Raw genomic sequence first — 19140 nt, 5'->3', positions numbered from 1 at the left:
CTCGCGCCGCACGCACTGGCTACGCGCTGGGACTCCTCGGCCCGCTCCCACTCCACGGCCCCGGTCCCCTGCATCCGCACGTAGGGTCCCACGCGCGGCCTGGCGCTCCTGAGGTCCCTACGTCCTGAGTCGGACCCCATAGCCAAGTCCGCCGGGTGCGTCCCTGGGCCCCTCGGCCACCCGGGCTGTGGAGGCGGGAGCGGCTCTGGGCGTTGGGCGGCGCCGGGCGCACGGAACCGGGCCTCTCTCCTGCGGCCGGCGCCCCGGGGCGGAGCGAGAGCGATGGGCGTCGGGCTGGAGGCAGGTGGCGCAGCGGCGGCGGGGCGCGGGAGGCGGGGGCGGAGCGCGCGGGGCGGGGGCCGCGGGGCTCCGTGAGACGCGCGGGCGAGCGCGCGGCAGCAGAGCCGAAGGCACGGCGGCTGGACCCGGCGGCCTCCGAGGCCGAAACCGCCCGGGCGGCGTGCGGGCTTTGTTCCCGCGCTGGGGGCCGAACGCACTCGGCATGGCCCAGGCGGTCGCCCCGCGCGCCCCGGCCCCGCCGCGCGCCTGAGCCCCGCGCAGCGCGAGAAGACAGCGTGCGGATCGCCCCCAAGTTATGAAGGTGGCGACCCAGTGAGAAGGAAAAGCCACTTCGGGAGCCGGGTTTCGAGAGAGCTACGGTCCTCTGGAGCTCCAGACCGTAAGTGCCGCCTCTGCCCCGTTCAACGCCGCCGCTGTCAACCTACTTTGCCGGTGGCTGCCGTCCCGGGGGTTCCTCGCTGTGCACCCCCGCTCCAACCCCGCCACTTTACAAAGTTCGTGCCCACGGTAGGGTGGAGCCAACTCTACCCACTCATTTGACTGAGTGTATCCACCCTAGGTGAGCAGAGAGCTTGACCTGTCCAGAGTGTGTGGTTAATCTTTACGTGGGAGCTGAGTCGGTGGGGGAGTACGGACTCCCTAACCACCACCCACAAGCGCCCCCTGGGGTGTCAGGTTTTCTGACAAAGACTGGTAGCCTGAATGACAGGGCTCAGGACTGACTGGAGAAGCGGAGGGCAACCTTCCTGGGAGATGGAGCTGACAGGAGAGGGTCTGCTGCTGCTTTCTCCTGCCCTTCCCCCTCTTATTTTGGTCCCTGAATCAGCCATTAGAGCCTTGGGGCTGAGCATCCTTCCTGATGGTGGGGAGGGGATCCTGACCGCCCTCCCTGGGGTCCTGACAGCCAGGTGCAGGCACAGCCTCCGGCTCTGATCCTTCTCACAGGCTTTGGGAACCGTCCATCTGTGTGTAGGGCAGGCCCAGAGCCAGGCTGTGGGAACAGCGGGGAGGAGGTGTGAGGAGGTGTGAGCACCGCGGAGGGACAGATGGCTGGAGATTCAGCCGGAGTCGGGCTGACTAAGGTGGAGCAGAAGGCAGCCAGGCTGGCAGCTCCTGGCTTTGAGCCGCTGCCTTTCAACTCATAGCCCTGAACTTGGTGTGTTTGGGCTTCTTGACCACAGTGCTGGCTGGACAACCGCCCCCCCACACACACACACCATGAATAGAAGAAGTATCTGATCGTGTGAACTGAGAGGCTGACTTTCAGAGTCCAATTCCTCAAAATAACAGACGATCTCATGCTCCTGTTTGTAGGGTTGGTCCCTGTAACTGTCACACCCGTCCCTCCTACCCTGAGGCCAGGATGTGGCTTCATTATGTCTGGCTGGGTGTGGGCTTCCTCCCAGCGCTCAGAAACAGGAGGTTCCCAGGCAGCCACTCAGAGGATGGGGCTGGCAGAAGACAAAGGGAGCGGTCACTGTGCCCTGGCATTGCCTTTGCAAGTTGCTGGAAGGTTTCAGAAACTTCTCAAGGCTGGGACTCTCTCATCTCCCCAAGACCCCGGGGGCTGGTCTGAGGGAGTTCAGCTGTACCTGGCCAGAATGCATTTGGCTCCTGGCTTGGGAAGAGGTAGGAAAGCCCTGTGAGAGGTTTCTGGTTGTGTGTGGGGGGGGATTCTGATAGGGGTACACTGGGGTCATGATGTCACCCCCCACCTCGGTCCACTGAAGGGCGGAAGCCAGAAATGTGTCTGTCTCCAGTTGGCACTGGGAAGCACACTCTTAGAACACCAAGCTGAGAAAATGCCGCTATTTGGGATTTTTTTTGAGGGGGGTGGTCACAGCCACTCTTGTGCATTGAGAGGGAAAAGAAGAGAAAGAAGGAACCCTGTGAACAGAAGGAACAGATGTGGCGCTTGATGCTGCCCGGGAGCTAGACAGACATGGGAAGGGAGAATATCACGTTAGGACTGATTTTCTGGCGGAATCCACCCTCCCCGGAGGTGCTGTGATCTTGATGAGAGGGGAGAGGGGGGAAGGCCATGTGTACCTGGCACACCACCATCTTTTACCGTGTGCCAAGCCCAAGCTGGCATATGGAAGACACCCCTGGACAGCTCCTTGCAGAATGCTCTGGGGCTGCTGTGGGCCACCCAGCAGCCCTTGAGGTCCCTAATCAGGTTCTTCCTCTGTTGCTGGGTTAGCCATGTATTTGGGTTACCAGCTCCAGGAAATCTCTCTGATTGGGCTCCACATATTCTCACTTCTGCATGACTGAAAGAAAGTCGTTTTCCTTCCTGCTCAAGGGTCTGGAACTGCTGGCAGGCTGGGTCACTGGGCCACAAGGTCTGAGCCAGTAGATTTGCCCACCTTGGAGGACCTGGCTTAGCTTCTGCCTCTTTTGAGGCAGACAGGAGGGTGTGTCAGGAGAGGCGTTTCCCACCACCTTCTGGAATGGTCTTCCCTCCCCCTGCTGCAGGATGAGTTTGGGGGTTCTGATTCATTCTCAGCCTCCCACGTGCCAGTAGGGATGGTGGTGAATTAAATGGATCTAGATATCCTTCACCATCAGGACGGAAGAGAACCCACCTAGTTCATTCATGTCTGCACGGGGGTGCATGTGTATGCCGGGACAAGCGACGCAGGCTGCAGACTGGCCGTGCCTGGGGCCAGAGGACCAGCTCTATGGATCTTCTTTGCTTGGCCATTGTTCCCTTCACTTGCCTGACTCTAGGTCTGTCTGCTGCACAGCAGGGTCACGTCTTCTTTAGCCGTGACTGTGATCTTCAGAACTTAGCCCATTGTTCTATCCAGATCCCTATGCCCGACCAGGCAGACTTGGTGGGGTGAGTTTGATGATAACCCAAATGCCTGTGTCCTAGGAGCCTTCTTCCTGTCAGGTCCTCTCCTCAGCATCCCAAGGGCTGCAAGTGACCAGGGTTAGAGCTATGAGTGGGGAGCCCTCTGCTGGGCTGCTTCAGGCAAGTGGGGTACAGTTGCCTTACAGTCCTTGGTGAGCCACATTGCTGACAATGTTGGCCTTCGTGAAGCTGGGCCAGTCTTGTTCAGACCTCATGGGACTGGGTGGGGGGATTGGATGTCACTCAAAACCCTCTGAAAACCACGGGGACAGTGTTTCACTATTGCAAAGGACACAAACCCTCTGCAGGATAAATCTGCAACCACTGGGTAGTGTCTCGTGCACACACACACACACACACACACACACACACACACACAGAGGTCCCCTGAAGGTGGTCAGTAGTGGAGCTTTGCTGAAGCTACTCTGCCTGTACGTATCTGGCCCTGGAGAGTGTTTGCTATTGTGGACTAAAAGCCTGCTCCATGCTATGCAGAGGCGGATGACCGAAATAACCCAGGGTACAGTCCACCTCAACTTTGTCACCCAGACTGGCCAATGTCACTGGCCCACTTTACAGACTCAGAGAGGCCCTTTGGATGCCAGAGGCTGATGGACACTTGGGGTTCCCCTGAGTTCTGACCCAATGAATGAGTTGGTTAACAGTCATGCAGAGTCTGTGTGTATGAGAGTTGGCCAGCTGTGTGCCCTAAAGGGAAAAGACTTTGGGGGACCAGAGAGGTTCAGGACTTTGGGGATAAGCCACAGCTCCAAGGATACCCAGCCTTTAGACCAGACCAGGGGCATAAGGTTCAGTTGTGACCCCCAATAAAGCAGTCACTCGATATATTGCCCAGTCTCCTCGGCCAATTGAGTGAACATCCTCCTATCCTGGTGGGCCCCTCACCCAGCCTTCCTGGGCACAGACGCAGTTCTGTTTCTGAGGGTCCCCAGCCTGGAGCAGTCTGTGAGAGCAAGGTCGCAGGGCTCCTCTTGTGTAGAACCCAGTTCTTGGTAGAGATGGCCGTGAGCCCCAGCAGGCAAGGCTGGGCAGAGCCTGGCATCCGGGTGCGTACCTAAGATGATGGGAGCGGTAAGCACTCCGTTCCTAGTTTCCACCTCTGTGCTCAGCCAGACCAGGTGGAGGGCAGCTTGGCAGACGACAGCACACTTCCTGAGGCAATAAAACAGAAGTTCAAGCTCCTGCTTTCTGTAATTTGTGGGACCTCAGGGCAAGCCAGATGTCACCGGGAAAGGAAAACAAAGATGAATTTGGCTATAATAAGGAAGATATCTCCAGGCCAAGACTCCTAGAGCTTAGCCTGCAGCTCCTTCTGTACTTCTCTGCCTCCCTGTCAGCCTCTTGGGGACAGTTTACCGTGCTTCAAGTCTCCCAGGCTGTCCTGTATCTCAGTAGCCAAGGTTGACAGGGAATCAGAAGGAAGTTCACCCCACTGGATCATCTAGAAGACAGCCCAAAGAACACCTGATTTGACTGTGACAGGTCCTGTATTATATACCCAAGTGGCAAGAGATTCATGGGAGCAGAGGGGCTACCCATCTGTAGAATCTCTCTCCTGTCCTGAGAAAGGAAAGGGACAGTGCTTTGGCTTCTAGGGACTCACAGCTGTGTGATATGTTTCAAAGTACTTGCCCTCTCTGTGCCTCTTGATTTCAAATATGTCTGTTGGGGGAACAGACTGTCCTATCCACTCTTAACACCTAGTGTTATCTCTGGGTCTGAGGTAGATAAGAGCATCAGGTAGCCATACCTAGGTCTCCCTGCTCTCTTCCTGACTCCCGAGCTGAAAGCTTGCTCTCTTGTTCTAGTGAGCAACATGGCCTCCGTCTCCTGCACAGTACCTCTCCCCTCATGGAGACAGCAGGAGAACACGGAGCCGAGCCTTGCCTTGGGGCTCTGTGTACGTTGTACCCTTTGAACACCAGTGGTGGAAAGGAAACCAGGGAAAGCTAGTAGAGCATACCCTGAAGGGAGGAGACGTGATGCTTTCACTGGCCACTGTGGCTCTGAAGATGTGGTGTGTGCTGCAGGGTGTACTGTACCCGGGGACCCAGAGTGGCCTTGCAGAAGTTTAGCTGAGGCCTCTGCCAGGGAGGACTGTGGCCTACATACCCAAGGCTTTCCTCCCAACTGGGAAAGATCTCCATAAGGAGCCTGGGGAGGCCCCGAAACACACAGACAGAAGTCACAGGGCCATGCTGCTGGAAGTGTGGGCCAGGTGAGATGAAGGGGTCCTCGGCTGATCGTTTGTGTGACTGAGGACCTGGTCAGTCTGTAGCAGGCATCCGGCAGAGAGGATACCTCCAGCTCTTACTGAAGTCCATCAACCAGTCTGCAAGGCTCGGCGTGGCTTTATAGAAGGTACCTGGGCAGAGCTACTGTACAGACAGTGGACAACAGTGACTTTGAGGCAGGGCTATGGGGACCTTAGTGTACACGTGTGCAAGCAAGTGAGGATTGTGCAGGGCAGAGGTGTATGTGTGTGCACAGTGCAGACACCAAGTGTGGCATATTGGCAACCATTTGTATCTCCAAAGTACTTTCGGTTATAGCAATGTCTGTCCCTCCCCCATTCTGCTCCTCACACAGGTTCTCACTGTGTGGCTCTAGCTGGCCTAGAACTCTCTGTATAGACCTCTTAGAGATCCACTTGCCTCAGCTTCCTAAATGCTAGGATTAAGTGTGCAGCTCCATGCCCAACTTCTAAAACTGGATAATGTTCCGCTGTGTAGACATGTGAGTTCTGTTGAAAATGTGTCTTGTTTCCATCCCTGACCTGTGGTACTGGGAACATCGGGCAGGTTCCCATAAAGTGGACTTTATGGGTCCATATTCTCTGGCTTTCAAAGGATAAACCAAAGAGAAAAGCCACTTGCCTGGTGGCTAGGCCTGGCTGTGTGGTTACGTGGTTCTCTCTGCTAGGGACAGGTGCCACCCAAGGTCCCCTGCTGGTTAAGGGACGCCTGACCAGTGCCTGTAGGGGGTTGTTTGAACAACAGTATTTCTGCTTGCAAGCTGTCACTGTGTTTGATTCCACAAACAGCCACTGGGCTCCCCAGCACCTGCTCTGTGACCAGATGTTCTAAACCCAGTTTTGTTCCTAGCTTCCCTGCTTCTGCCCTGGTTCCCAAGTCTCTCCTGTGTGCGCAACCAGGGGAATCGCCACCAATGCCGATTGCATGTACCCCTCCGCGAAGGAAGCTGAGCCACAGATTGTTAGACCACGTTATGACCCTCATATCTCGCTGGCCACTTGCTCCGTTCTGTCTCCTTCTGTTTCCCAGACATGCCAGTCCCTTTGCCTGTACGACTCTCCTGTCCCCATCTTCCCCAGATGTCTCTTTGGTGGCACCTGCCCACACTCGCCTCCTCTGCTTTATTTTCTCAGTGGTAGGATCCACCTCATGCTGTGCTGTATCAGGACCAGCCAGCTGCCTATCCAGGTACCTCCGAGGGTCAGGTTTTGTCTGTTCCAAGCCCACCTCACTTGGAGATGGAAGGGTCTGCAATAGGTCTTTGTTCACCTGCAGTGTTCCTGCTGGCTAGGAGCTTCCCACAGAGGGAGCATCGCTTCCTGAATCCTGTATGCTTGTTCCCTCTCTGTCTGTACCCTATCCCGTACCTGCAGGGTGGCACAGCTTTGGTATCTCAGGCCCACCAGCCCAGAAGGCAGCTTGGACTAGATGTTCCTGAAACTGCTGACCTCCCAGATAGACATCTCCTGAGGGATCATACCAGGTGGAGCTAGCCCCCACAGGTGCAGAGGGAGGAAAGGTGCAGACAGAGAGAGCAGCAGCTCACTGGGGACCTCAGAATCCACCTGTTTACATAGACAGAACAGGTGACCTCACAAGATGGCTGTCTTGCTATGCTCACAGGTTCTGGGGCAGAATGGGGACCGAGTTCATGGGGATGGCATCCTTGCCCCATGTCCTCTGAGTCTCTCATGCCTAAGCCACTGGGACCACTAGTGCATCAGAAGCTCAGCCTGGAGCAACCTGAGCAGTGGGAGTTGGTGCTGCAGCCACGGTGGTTCCTCAGCTGACCTTGGAGTCCCGCAGAGCCTTCCGTGTGGCCTCGGGTGGACGTCTGAGCAGCCGTGCTGTCTGGTGAACTGTCCCGCCTGCTGAAAGAGGAGGCAAGCGTCAGGCTGACCTCTGGGCACACACAGGAAGCTGGTGGGGAAGAGAAGATGCCCTCAAGGCCCAACCCCTCCTCCAGCTCCTGGAGAGAGGGCAGAATCCCAGGACCAGATCCCATGGAAACACAGTGAGCTGATTGGTTTTTTACTCTTCCCCAGATCTGAAAGCAGTGAACCTCTCAATGTGCAGAATGATATGGGAGCTCCATACTTCCTGTGCGACTGCCCACTCAGGAGTGGGCTGCACGTGGGGACCCTAGTTAGCATGGCTGTGGAGTAGCTCCAAGGGTTTCAAGGAGCCCTTGGCTCCCCTCATCTGAGATATTAGCCTGGAGCTGCACTCACAAACTCACAGATGGGCAAGGACTCTCTAGATGGATGGAGTCCTGTAGCAGCCTCTGCTCCACCCCGAGACCCATCCTCAGCTACAGCAAAGAGCAGTAGGTAGAGACTGGTCCTTTGACAATGACTGGCAGGCACCTGCTACAGGCAGAACCCAGCAGATGCTGCCCTGTGCCTGAGAGGGACAGCAAGTGGAAGGGTAAGTGATGGAGTTTCAGCCTGGGCTATGGGAGGTCCCTGGCTGGCTACTCTCCTAGTAAAGGAACTGTTCAGAAACCCGCAAGAGGGACAGAGCCAATAACCAGCCGCTCTACAAAGAGTTTATGGTTGTGCAAAGACCCCGAGGCAGGAACATGCCTGACACACGGGAGGAACAGTGAGGAGATTTGGGGTGCAGAAGCACTCGGGGTGAGCAAGAAGAGAGGAGTTGAGAAGTGCTTGGGAGATCACCCTGTGGTGCTGTGGAGACCCGGCTTCAGCAGGCATAAGTCACAACCCCGGAAAGAGCAATGGGTGTTTCTCGTTAGCCCTCTTGACAGTGAAGTACCCAAGGATCTGATAGAGTGATCTCTCACCCAATCTCCCACCCAGAAGGTACGAATGATATGCTTTACAGATGGGGAAACTGAGATTTATGAGTCTGTAGCCTCAAACCTCAAGCCAGCAGCCAGTTTGTCTCTAATGAAGATTCCTATCTACTAATCTCCCTACAGCCGCATGCTTGGTCTGGTGGACGCTCACCACACTCTTGAGATAAAGGGATGGGGTCAACCGTGGGTCACTGCTCTGACATTACACACAATAAACATGCACCCCAAGGCTTGGCCTGGGGACTGCCACCAATCACAGGGACCCAAATGGGTGCCCAGATCTTAAAAATTGCCCTGTGGAACAGGGGTCAGTATTAGGGAGATCTGGCTAGGATGCTGTAACCCTCGGGCATCCTGAAGGTGATGGCAGACTGAAGTTTGTGATGCTATACTTTAGGGGAGGAGCCTTGGGCTATACCTCAGTGGTGAGCACTCTCCTGGTGTATGTATGCATGACCCTCCCTTCCACCTTCAGTGAAAAAAGATGATGCCAAAGGATCCTGTCCCAGATTTTAAGCCCCAGAACCACTCTGCCCTGGGTAGTAGTAGCATCCCACGTCCCCAAGAAACACCAGGTGCATTGACTATCACTGGTTGTTCCAGGTCCCTTCTGGTCTAGGATAAAACACCATAACCAAAAAAGCAGGGTTTATTCACATTAACAGTTCCAAGTCATAGTTCATCACAAAGGGTAGAAACTCAAGGCAGAGGCTAAGAAGAGGCTTGCTTGCTACTCCACAAAGTATAACCTCCAAGGAAGTAGAACCGTCAAAGATGTACAGCTGGAAGCACAGGGAACGCTGCTTGCTAGCTGCCCTGCAGGCTAGCTTATGTACAACCAGCTTTCTTACATAGTTCAGTGCCACCTGCCTAGGGAATGGTGCCTCCCACAGTAGGGTGGACCTGCCCACCTTCAGTAACAAACAGGACAGTGCCCTCAGGCATGTCCAAAAGCCTATCTGATCTGAGCAATAGGAATTCCTCGTGGATGGCTTTAGGATGTATTGAGTTGATAGTTAAAGCTAACCACTATACCCGATCTCAGTGTGGGGTCACTGTCTTCTCTGATGGGAAAAGTGAGTCTCTAGCATACAGGCGGTGGTCCTTAGCCCTCCCATAGCCAAGAAAGATGTAGGCAAGGTAAGAACCTGATGAGTCTGTCTCCCTCCCTCCCCCCCTCCCTCCCCCTCCCTCTCCCCCTCCCTCTCTCTCACACACACAGACCTCTGTCCTAAGAACATCCTCATGAGGATTGTGAGACAGACTACAACACACTGGTTCCTTTTGCTATCTGCTTCTCTGCTCAGAAAAGTGTCCGGCCAGGTTTCCATGCATGTTGGCATTTCTGGCTATTGTACACACCCGTGGATCCCTAGAGAGTCTCCGTGGAGTGACCTCAGGCAGCTCTATGCCCTCTGTGACACTCTGTTGTCATTCCTGTTAAATGAAAGCTATCCCAGAGCCAGATGCCTGGCAAGCGCCTCTTCCCAGGAAAATTCCCCAAAGGCTCCGCCCCCAGATCTCAAGGTCCCCTGAGACCATTTGGTGGGATGAGTCAAAATACCCGTAAGGTTCCCGCTGGAAAAGTAGGCAGCTTCGCCAGCCCCACAGCTCCCCGAGAGCAGCTGCACCAGCATCAACACCAACACCAGGCCCATCTGCCTGCCTGGAACCTTCCCAGGGCCAGGAGGGGAGACTGACTGGAATAGGGCATGAAACAGTTCCTATGCCTGTGGACCATCCCTTGCCCTAAGGCTGGGAAGGGAGAGGTGTGTGGCTCTAGGGTCTCTCTGTGTGTCCACTGTGACATGGTCTATCTGCAGCTGAGATGGTATGGATGCCCCCACCCTTTAGACATGACCAGTGGGAGACACTGATGCTCAAGACTAGCAAATGTGCCTCTCTACACATAATTCCAGGGTCCTTGCTTTATCTGCGGGGATCACTGTATGCCCCCCAGATCCAGGGCCGGGTAGGTGAGCCTGAGACCTTTTACTATACAGCAGTTTATGCTTTTGGTCTCAGCACCCAAGAGGCTGAGGGCCAGAGGTTGAAGGTAATCTGAGCTATTAAGTGAGTTTCCAGGTTGGCTGGGCTAGAATGAGGGTTTGTCATCTCAAACAAACAGGCAAGTAAACCAACAATGCTGACCCAAGAGTGGACCCTCCGCATCCCAGGTACATCCTTGTCTCCAGAACAGGCCTGCACAATGGGCCACGTAAGGATTCTCTCGTTCTCTGGAGAGCCTCCTAGGTGGTAGATGACTGACCTTAGGGAGTTCAGACACAGGACCACCCGATAGCTACTGTACTGAAGACGCAGCCTCCGCTTCCTGTGACGCACAGTGTGGCCGATGCACAGTGTGTCTGCAGTCTCCGCGTCTGTATAGGATTTGTACCTTATGGCTCAGAGCAGAAGCAGCTCAGACCCTCACACTAACCAGTTGGTGTTTGCAGGAAGTGTGGCTTGCAGCCGCTCCAGACGGGCACTCCAGCTGCAGCTGCTGTGTGATTCTGCAGCAGGAGGCCGATCTGGACCCCTGCAAGTGGGAGCTCAGGAGGCACTGCTTAGGAGAGGCTGGCCCTTAGCAAGGGCAGAAAGGCCTGTGTGCCCCCAAGCTCCCAGCAGAAGGGAGGGCCCCCTGTTTCCCAGTAAGAATACCAAAGATGCCCCATTCCACGAAGTTGACGCTGACTCAAACCCAGACGCTGTCTCTCCCTCATCTTCCTGCTCTGTGGCCCATCTCAGCCCCCTAATCTTGCCAAGGAGGGAGGGTGTGGGAGATTTGGTGGGCACTATTTAGCGCCAGGCAGCCACGTGAACGAGGGCCTGTATGGAGCAGGCAGACCCTGTGCGCACGGGCAGCACCTCACCCTCCCTGGGCTTCTGTTTCCCTATCTATGAAGTGGAGATTGGAAAACCCTTTCCGGTCCCATCCTTATCACCTCCCGAGTGCGGGCTGGGAGGGTTAGATAAGCTGTCGTCTTGCCCGGGGCACAGGCTGTGCTGCCAAAATGTCATCTCCCCTCGTCTCTGACCAGTCCTGGGAATTTGACCTTGGATGGGTCTCAGTCCTTGGCAAGCCCGGCTTGGAGGTCATGATGACTAACTATGATGCTCCCCAGGGGAGGCGAGCAAGGCTTCCTCCTTCCTTGAAAACTAGCAAGCGGACGTTGTCTGTATGGCGTTGAGGTGGTGTTGGAAGGAGCAGATGAGAAGATGTGAAGCCTCGGACACCTGCCTCAGGTGCGGTACGGTGTATTCAAACCGTAAGGGCCCGTTGAGGCACCCAGCATCCGTGTGCCCCGTACATAGTGCTGGCACCATTCCCTCTGGGCTCGGCAGTAGATTGAACCAGGACTAGCTGGGCGAAGCCCTACTATGTTCCTGCCTTCCAGCCTTTGCCATCCAGCAGCTGCGTGTGGCTGTCCCTGATGCCCTGACCAAAGAGTCCTAGAGCAACAGAGTGGAAATGGCAGAGGCAGCTCAGGCCAGACCCCCCCACCCAAGACACTCTGAGAAAAGGCGCCTGCTTGGCAGCCTTGGATCAGGAAATCCCGGCTGGCAGGGTGCCACCACCTCCCTGCCACCCTGATCCGTCACCAGCCAGACATATTTCGGATCCTTGCCAGGCAAGGGGGAGGGGTGTTGGGGGGGGAGGGATGCACCCAGCCCCCCCTGCTCCATGCCATCCTTGCTGCTGCCTGTGTGTAATTAACAGAGTAATTAAAAACAGGATGAGTTAATTGGTATTCATTTATGTGGCAGATGTTTTTAATTGAGGCAGGAAACAATTTACCTGTTTACATAAACAATGGCAAAGGCAGGCTTGTAAAACACATTTAAGAATTTTTTTTTCCTCCCCCTTCCTAAAAAGAAGAATTGAAATCTCTGGGTCTCCCCTGTGTAGCCCAGGCCTCACAGTAAGAGTGGGAGCCCCGCGGCGGGGAGGGCGGGCGGCTCCGGCCTGCCAGGAGGAAACATCTGTTTGCCTGGTTGCTTCCAGCGAAGGCTGTTTCCTTAAATTCTGAGAAAGGATGTGTTGTTCCTAGGTTGTGGGAGCCTGCTTGGGGTGACGGCTCTCCAGGCCACTGTGGCCATCGGGAGGCCTGGCAAAGCAAGGTCCAGACGTATCTGACCACCCTTCTGAGCTGGGAGGCAGGGCTTGCCTCCCATGCCTGCACTGTTAGTATGGTGCAGTGCTGTGCGTGTGTCTGTGTAAAGGGCTACGACCCTTCTCGTGTGGCGACTGAGATTGAGTGAAATAAAAATTTAAGTTCAGTTCTCCTTCCATAGGTACATGGCAGATACTTGGAACCAACAAGGGCTCAGGGGCGCTGGGTGTACAAGAACTTAGCAATGCAGGAGGGACTCAGTGACACATGCTGGGGAGACCACAGACAGCTCCAGAGTCCCTTGATTACAGTGACACAAATTAAGTACTTACTGTATGCCTCGCCTGCTTTTCACGTTGTAACATGCATGTTAATTGCTCTAAGTCTACATCATGTTCCCATGGTAACGCCTGAAAGGGGTAGGATGTTCCCTTTGCGGATTGAACTGGGATCTGAACTCTAGGTTCATACTGGAAAAGGCCTTGGCTTTGTTGAGTGGAGACATGTCTATGGTAAGGCTGGGGAGATGGCTCAGTGGTTAAGAGCACTGACTGTTCTTCCAGAGGTCCTGAGTTCAAATCCCAGCAACCACATGGTGGCTCACAGCCATCTGTAATGGGATCTGATGCCCTCTTCTGGTGTGTCTGAAGACAGCTACAGTGTACTCACATAAAATAAATAAATCTTTAAAAAGAAAGAAAGGAAGGAAGAAAGAAATGCCCGTGATAGAGCAGTTGACTTGGAGACACTTGGTTTGGGGACTTTGTTTGGCTTGGTTTGAGACAATTCTCACTTTGCAGTCCTGGTTGCCTGGGAACTTACTATGTAGACCAGGCTGGCCTCAAACTCATGAAGATCCACCCGCTCGTGTCTCCCAGTGCTGGGGTTAAAGGGTGCACATGCATGCTCGGCTTTGCTTTTCTCCTTTTAAAAAGCAAACGTGACTGAAACCGCACTGGCTAGAAACACCGCAGAGGGTACAGGAACTGTTAGCTGAGCAGAGTCACCTGCCCAGCTCGCACACATCTCAGCATCGCCTCCTCACCTGCAGATGACTGACTGTTTCAGAGACAATGTCTGAGGTGACACACTGGCCTAAGGCTAAGCAGGCAACAATGGTCTTTTCACGAATGAGGGGACCAGAGGCTCCTAGTGGGCTTTTGTGGAGAATCTGGGCTTCTGGAGACCTTTGGCGGGATTTTGCAGACCTCTAGGAACACTTAGGACAGCATAGAGAATAGAATGTTCGGAGCCCATTGAGCATGAAGGCTTTGATCAGAGAACGTGCCCCAGAGCTCTACTGTGGGGTGGCAGAGGGTCCTTCCTCCCCATCAGCTTGACTCTGGGCTTCATAGACTAAGGCTAATCTGGAGATTCAGCCATGGCATTTATTGTGTGTTTGTTTGTGGGGATCATGAATAGGGAAGTCAGAGGATAGCCTGTGGGAGTCAAGTCCTCCTCCTCCTCGGCCTCCTCCTCCTCTGCCTCCTCCTCCTCCACCTCCTCCTCCTCCGCCTCCTTCTCCTCCTCCTCCTCCTGATTTTGAAGTTGGAACTCAGATCATAAGACATGGGGGCAAGGGTTTTTATCCACTGGGCCATCCTACCAGCCCCACAGTCATAAATTGTTAGGTTATCCAGAGGAAAACATGGTGGACAAACAGCCTGTGGGGGTTCTGGGCCAGTAGCAGAGTGGCCTTAGAAGAATGTCAAACTTTCAGGTTGGGGACTGCCCAGGACTGTATAAGCTCTGACCTCAGCAGCGGTGTCCTGACAGGCCCTAACAAAGGTCTAGACCCACGTGGTCTCCCTGGGGTCTTCTGGCAGCCCATTGTCTCCTCTGAAAGAGCAGGAGGATCATGGGTTCCCTTTAATTTGGGCTCAGACCCAGGTCCTAGGCCTGGACCTTGCTGGGCCTTCTCGGGGCAGCCTTCTGCCCTGGGTATGGAAGAGAATGTAGTACGTTCTCACCCGGGCAGGACAGGAGAGAGAAAGCTGCAGGCGTGTCCTTTCCAGACTCTGAGTTGCTGGGCTTCCCACAGTTGGGCATCGGGCTGGTACCACAGGCAGCTGTCTCAACACCGGCCACAACAGCTCACGGGACACCTGGTGCACCAGGGGAAATGCGGCAGGGAAGCCCTAGAAGTGAGATGCCCTGTCCACCCTCTTCTGCTCACCCCACCCCCCTTTGCCACTTGGTACTTGTCCTGTGACCAGATGGATCATGTCCTCTGTGGACTCTAACCCCAGTCTTCTGTGAATGTCACCTGTCCATCATGATATCACTGGAATGAGCAAGGGAACCCTCCAGCACTTTGGGAAGAACGTTCTCCCCGTGACTTTCACATACAACCACTAGTCCCTGGTCAGTCTTCAGCATCCGTGTGAGCAGTGCCGTTACGTTAACTTTGCAGCGCATCTCTGTGGGGCCCAGGGGTGTGCTGCCGTTCATACGTCCTTAAACACTGGCAATTGGTGGGACCCAGGGCTCCTTTCTCGGCTGGGACAGTGTAGTCCTGCTGCTGGCTGTGTTTCCAGACCCTTCGCTGGTTTCTTCTCAAGGCTTGGGTACCGTCCTGCTTTGGTCCATCACAGGGACAGATGTCACTGTTGATGTCAGGCTTATTCACCAGAGACTGAGCCAGACAGGCTCACAGCCCAGTGATGGCAATGGAGTTTCTCGGGTTTGTCGGTTCCTTGTTTGGTCTTGTTTTCCTATAAAGAATCTGCACTGGTGTCCTTGGGGTTTGTTGTTTTACATCACTGCTTTGCAGTTCTGGCGATTGAACTGAGTCTTAAGCATGCTGGTATTCAACCACTAGGCTACAACCTCGGCTACTTGTTCCTTTGGGACAAGCTTTGGCTATATGTAATCCTGACTGGCCTGAAACTCGCTATGTAGACTAGGCAGGCTGTGAACTCACAAAGATCTGCCGGCCTCTTGCCTTTTGAATACTGGACTTATTTTTTTAAGTATCTATTTGTGTGTGTGTGTGTGTGTGTGTGTGTGTGAGAGAGAGAGAGAGAGAGAGAGAGAGAGAGAGAGAGAGAGAGAGAGAGACACGTTAGTGCCATATGTGGGCAGGTACCCACAGAAGCCAGAAGGGAATGTTAGATCCTCTGGAGCTGGAGTTATAGGTGGCTATGAACCACCCAGTATAGGTGCTGGAAACTCTGCAAGAAAAGCAAGTGCTTTTAACCACTGAGCAATCTGTGCAGCTGTTTTGAGACAGGGTCTCACTAAGTTGCCCAGGCTAGCCTGGAACTTGCAATACTCTGGCCCCAATATCCCAAGCGATAGCTTGCAAGCCTGCATCACCAGGCCCAGGTTTTAGTGCCGTACCTACTTAGTGATTTAAGGTTTTTATTTCATTTTTAAGGTTTATTATGTTTAACTGTATGGGGGAGGGGTGCGTGACTGTGACTGCATGCTCCAATAGAGGACAGAGATGTCTGAGCCTCTGGGAACTGGAGTTATGCGCTGTTCTGAGCCACTTGACATAGATCCTGGGAATCGACCTCTAGTCTGTAAAGGAAGAGCGAACATTCTTTTAAGCCATCTTCTCTCTGAGCCATCCCTCAGCCCAGCTTGCAACAGTCTGTTCTCTGCTGTCACCGTCCCCCTACTGCCTCCAGCCCAAAGGTTCATTCTCCTTCACTACGTAGAGGTGACCCAGGCTCGGTGCTGCTGGTGACTGCTGTGCATAATAGCAGTAAGGACATAGTTTACTACAGAGGACAGGGGGAGGCAGAGGAGGTACCGTCTTCACCTGTGCTTTTCAAAGCAGCCTCGCCCTCCTTGCAGAGACACCATGTGTACACATAAGGTCACCTTGTGACTAGCCAGGGTGCTGTGCCTTCTCTCTGGCTTGTGTGCCCTTCACTGGAGAAGAGGGACATGTAAACACCAGCCTCCACAACTAGTGCAAGCCTGCTTATACATATAAGTGCATGTATACACAGTGCATGCACACAGATGTATGTATAAACAGATATATGTACACATATGCATGTATACACAGATGCATGAACACACGTGCATGTATGCATAGATGCATGCACATGCACACATGTATACCGGATTTATGCACATGCATGCATGTATACAGATATATGCCTGCACATTCATGTATATACAAATGCATGCACGCACATTCATGTATACTCAGATGCATGCATACATAGATACATACGTGCATATTCATGTATACACAAATGCATACACACAGGTGCATGCACACACATGCATATATACCAGATTCATGCACATGTGAACATGTATACAGATACATTCACACACATTCATGTATACACAGATGCATGCACACACTGTGTGGTGTATGTTCAAGTGTATATGCATGAGGAAGTCAGAGAACAATCTGGGGTGTCAGCGGTCCGCCCCTTCCACTTTGCTTGAGACAAGGTCTCTTGTCTGATGGGACATATCAGGCTAGCAGGCCACAAGCTTCTGGGATTACCTTGCCACAATCCCCATCTTGCTATAGGAACACCAAGATGGCAGACACGTGTCAGGGCTTCTGGATCTGAATGCAGATATTCACGCTTGCACACCAAGCCCTATACTCAATGAGCCATCTCCCCTGCCCCACATTTTCCCTTACTGATGGCTTTTTGCATGTCCCTCTATTGGAAGGCTTGGTTCTGGGCTCTTTCAGAGACATGGTGAGGCACCCTGCCTAAGTTCCCCCAGACACAACCAAGCCAGGCACTGTCCATGCCAGTGAGGCAGGTGGGAAGTACCCAGGTAGTCACAACCCGACCTCATTGTCATTGCCAGCAGTGCCAGGCTGTGAGGTGACTTCTTGGTGACATGGCGGGGAGGGTGTACATCCATCTATGTCCCTTGCATGCCCAGGACCCATGCTGAGTTAAGGGGACCCCTTCTTCCCTGTCCTTCCCCCAGCCTGGCAGCCTCCCCTGGCAGTGGGCGGCCCAGATGGTGAGGCACCTCCCCCACGGCTCTCTGGGAGTTGTTGGCTGTGCAGCCCCAGCAGCTGGGAGAGGAATGTGTTTCCTTTGCGAGCCAGCCGCAGGGTGAGCAGGCCTGGACATCTGGATCCCATTTGCAGTCCCGTGGACAGCATGGAAGGCTTTAATTCCAGCGTTCCCCATCCTCCCCTGCCTTTTAACTCTGTTCGGCCCAGGGTGCCGTGAGGACTGATCGAGCCTGGGTCCTGGGTGCTCTCACAGGTGGGTGTGGCCTCCAGCATCTTCCTCTGGAGATTCGGGGCTCAGGTCCTTGTCCTGGAAGCATCATAGCACTCTGCCCTGCAGGAGTGCCACCCCGTTTGCTCAGGCCCTCTTTTTCTCCATGTCTTTTGCCTGCAGTTAAGATACACAGTGTCGTATAAACTGTCACTCGGGTCCATATCAATGAATGGCATTTGGGACATGCTTATAAGATGAGCCCGCACACAGCAAAAACAAAACAAAACCACAGTCTAAAGACAACTCTGTGTGCACACATGATCAGCAGACATTATCTGATGGGACTCTGGACTCCTGGGCCCCTCCTGTCCAGGGAGAGTACCTTCCTGACTTTGAACACCATACTAAGCTGTTTGCAAAACTTCATACACAAGCACCTGCCGGGTGTGCTCTTTGGCATCTGGCTTCTTCACCCAGCTGTGTGCTTCTGAGATGGAGCCACGTCATGCTTAGGTGCGTGTCCTTTTGTCACTGTGGTGTGGATTTTGGCTGCGTGGGTATCAGTGCTCTCCATGGTCAGTTTTTTGGGTTTCCACTTAGGCCTCTTTTGATCTGTTCACTGCCTGTGGGTTACAAAGCTGCTGTGCCTTGGGTGCGCCATTACAACTGACAGATGCTGACCCATGGGTTTTCCTGCACAAATGGACCCCGATGTCTCAGTCAGTTGTTGGTGTGTAACAAACCACCCCAGATTAAGTGCTCCAGTGCTGCCACTGATCTCCAGCAGGGGGCGCCTCAGATGAGCTCCATTGGCTGCTTTTCTGTCCTGGGGGGCGGGGAGGGGAGGGATTTTCTCTTGGGGAAAATGAACCATTGAATCTGACAGGCTTACTTGCAGAGTATGCATGAGGGTTACAGATAGAAGCATAGCTGTACCAAAGCCGCTGCAGGGGAATGTCTGCACCCAGTGTGGATGAGAGCTGCCCCCAGCCACATGGATCAATGTTCTTTTCCCTAGTCTCCCCCAATTCTAGCACCTACCCTAGACCCTGAGGTGCAATTGGGACAGAAAAGCATGCAGATGACTAGAAGGTATGACTAGGATATCAGATGAGGGGTCCCTTGCACCCCATCCTCTGAGGGAATGTCAGCAGCCCACAGGCCCGATCATTATGAACTCTTGCAAGCAGGCACAGCTGATCTGATAAAGATGGCGGGCCTTTTGCTCAGAAGGTAGTGCAACAGCTACCCTTATCTTCGGCTCTATGGTTGGCCTGTCAGGGGCTGCAGATCTGTTGCTAGGCACTCTGGTGGTGATTGGGCCCCACTGGCTCAGCTAGACCTGTGTGTGTCATGCCTCCCAGTGGCGGGAGCAGGTGGGGCTGGCAGCAGGTGACACCAAGCTGTATTTGTCTTACATCTCTTTCACCACATCCTGTTGGTCACAGCAGGTCTGAGGCTGACTGTTCAAAGGACCACTAGTGGTAACCCCTTAGTTTTCAGTCAGAGTAGGAACCAGGTCTCCTGCTTTCCAGAATGAGCTAGTGTAAAGGCCACAGAGGAACACTGTAATTAATGTAATGTGGAGTGACCAGAGCAGATG

At 54.0% G+C, this 19140-nt stretch overlaps 1 protein-coding gene across 6 annotated transcripts in view; it reads left to right on the top strand.

Annotated features, from left to right (window-relative positions):
• The first annotated feature begins 381 nt into the window (after nt 1–381).
• The window catches only part of CBFA2T3 (CBFA2/RUNX1 partner transcriptional co-repressor 3), a 51001-nt gene continuing 32242 nt past the window's right edge, over nt 382–19140 (top strand). For 4 of the 6 annotated variants that reach the window (XM_080937182.1, XM_080937181.1, XM_080937180.1 and 1 more), the window contains exon 1: nt 549–679. The gene's annotated coding sequence lies outside the window, so the exon portion shown is untranslated. Of the gene's footprint in view, nt 680–19140 lie in introns of all 6 variants that reach the window. The other 2 variants (XM_080937186.1, XM_080937185.1) reach the window with 1 other exon arrangement.

This window comes from Micromys minutus (assembly GCF_963924665.1).
Source record: "Micromys minutus genome assembly, chromosome: 24".
In the NCBI taxonomy this organism is placed as follows: domain Eukaryota; kingdom Metazoa; phylum Chordata; class Mammalia; order Rodentia; family Muridae; genus Micromys; species Micromys minutus.
This window is presented reverse-complemented; position numbering and strand designations above follow the sequence as displayed.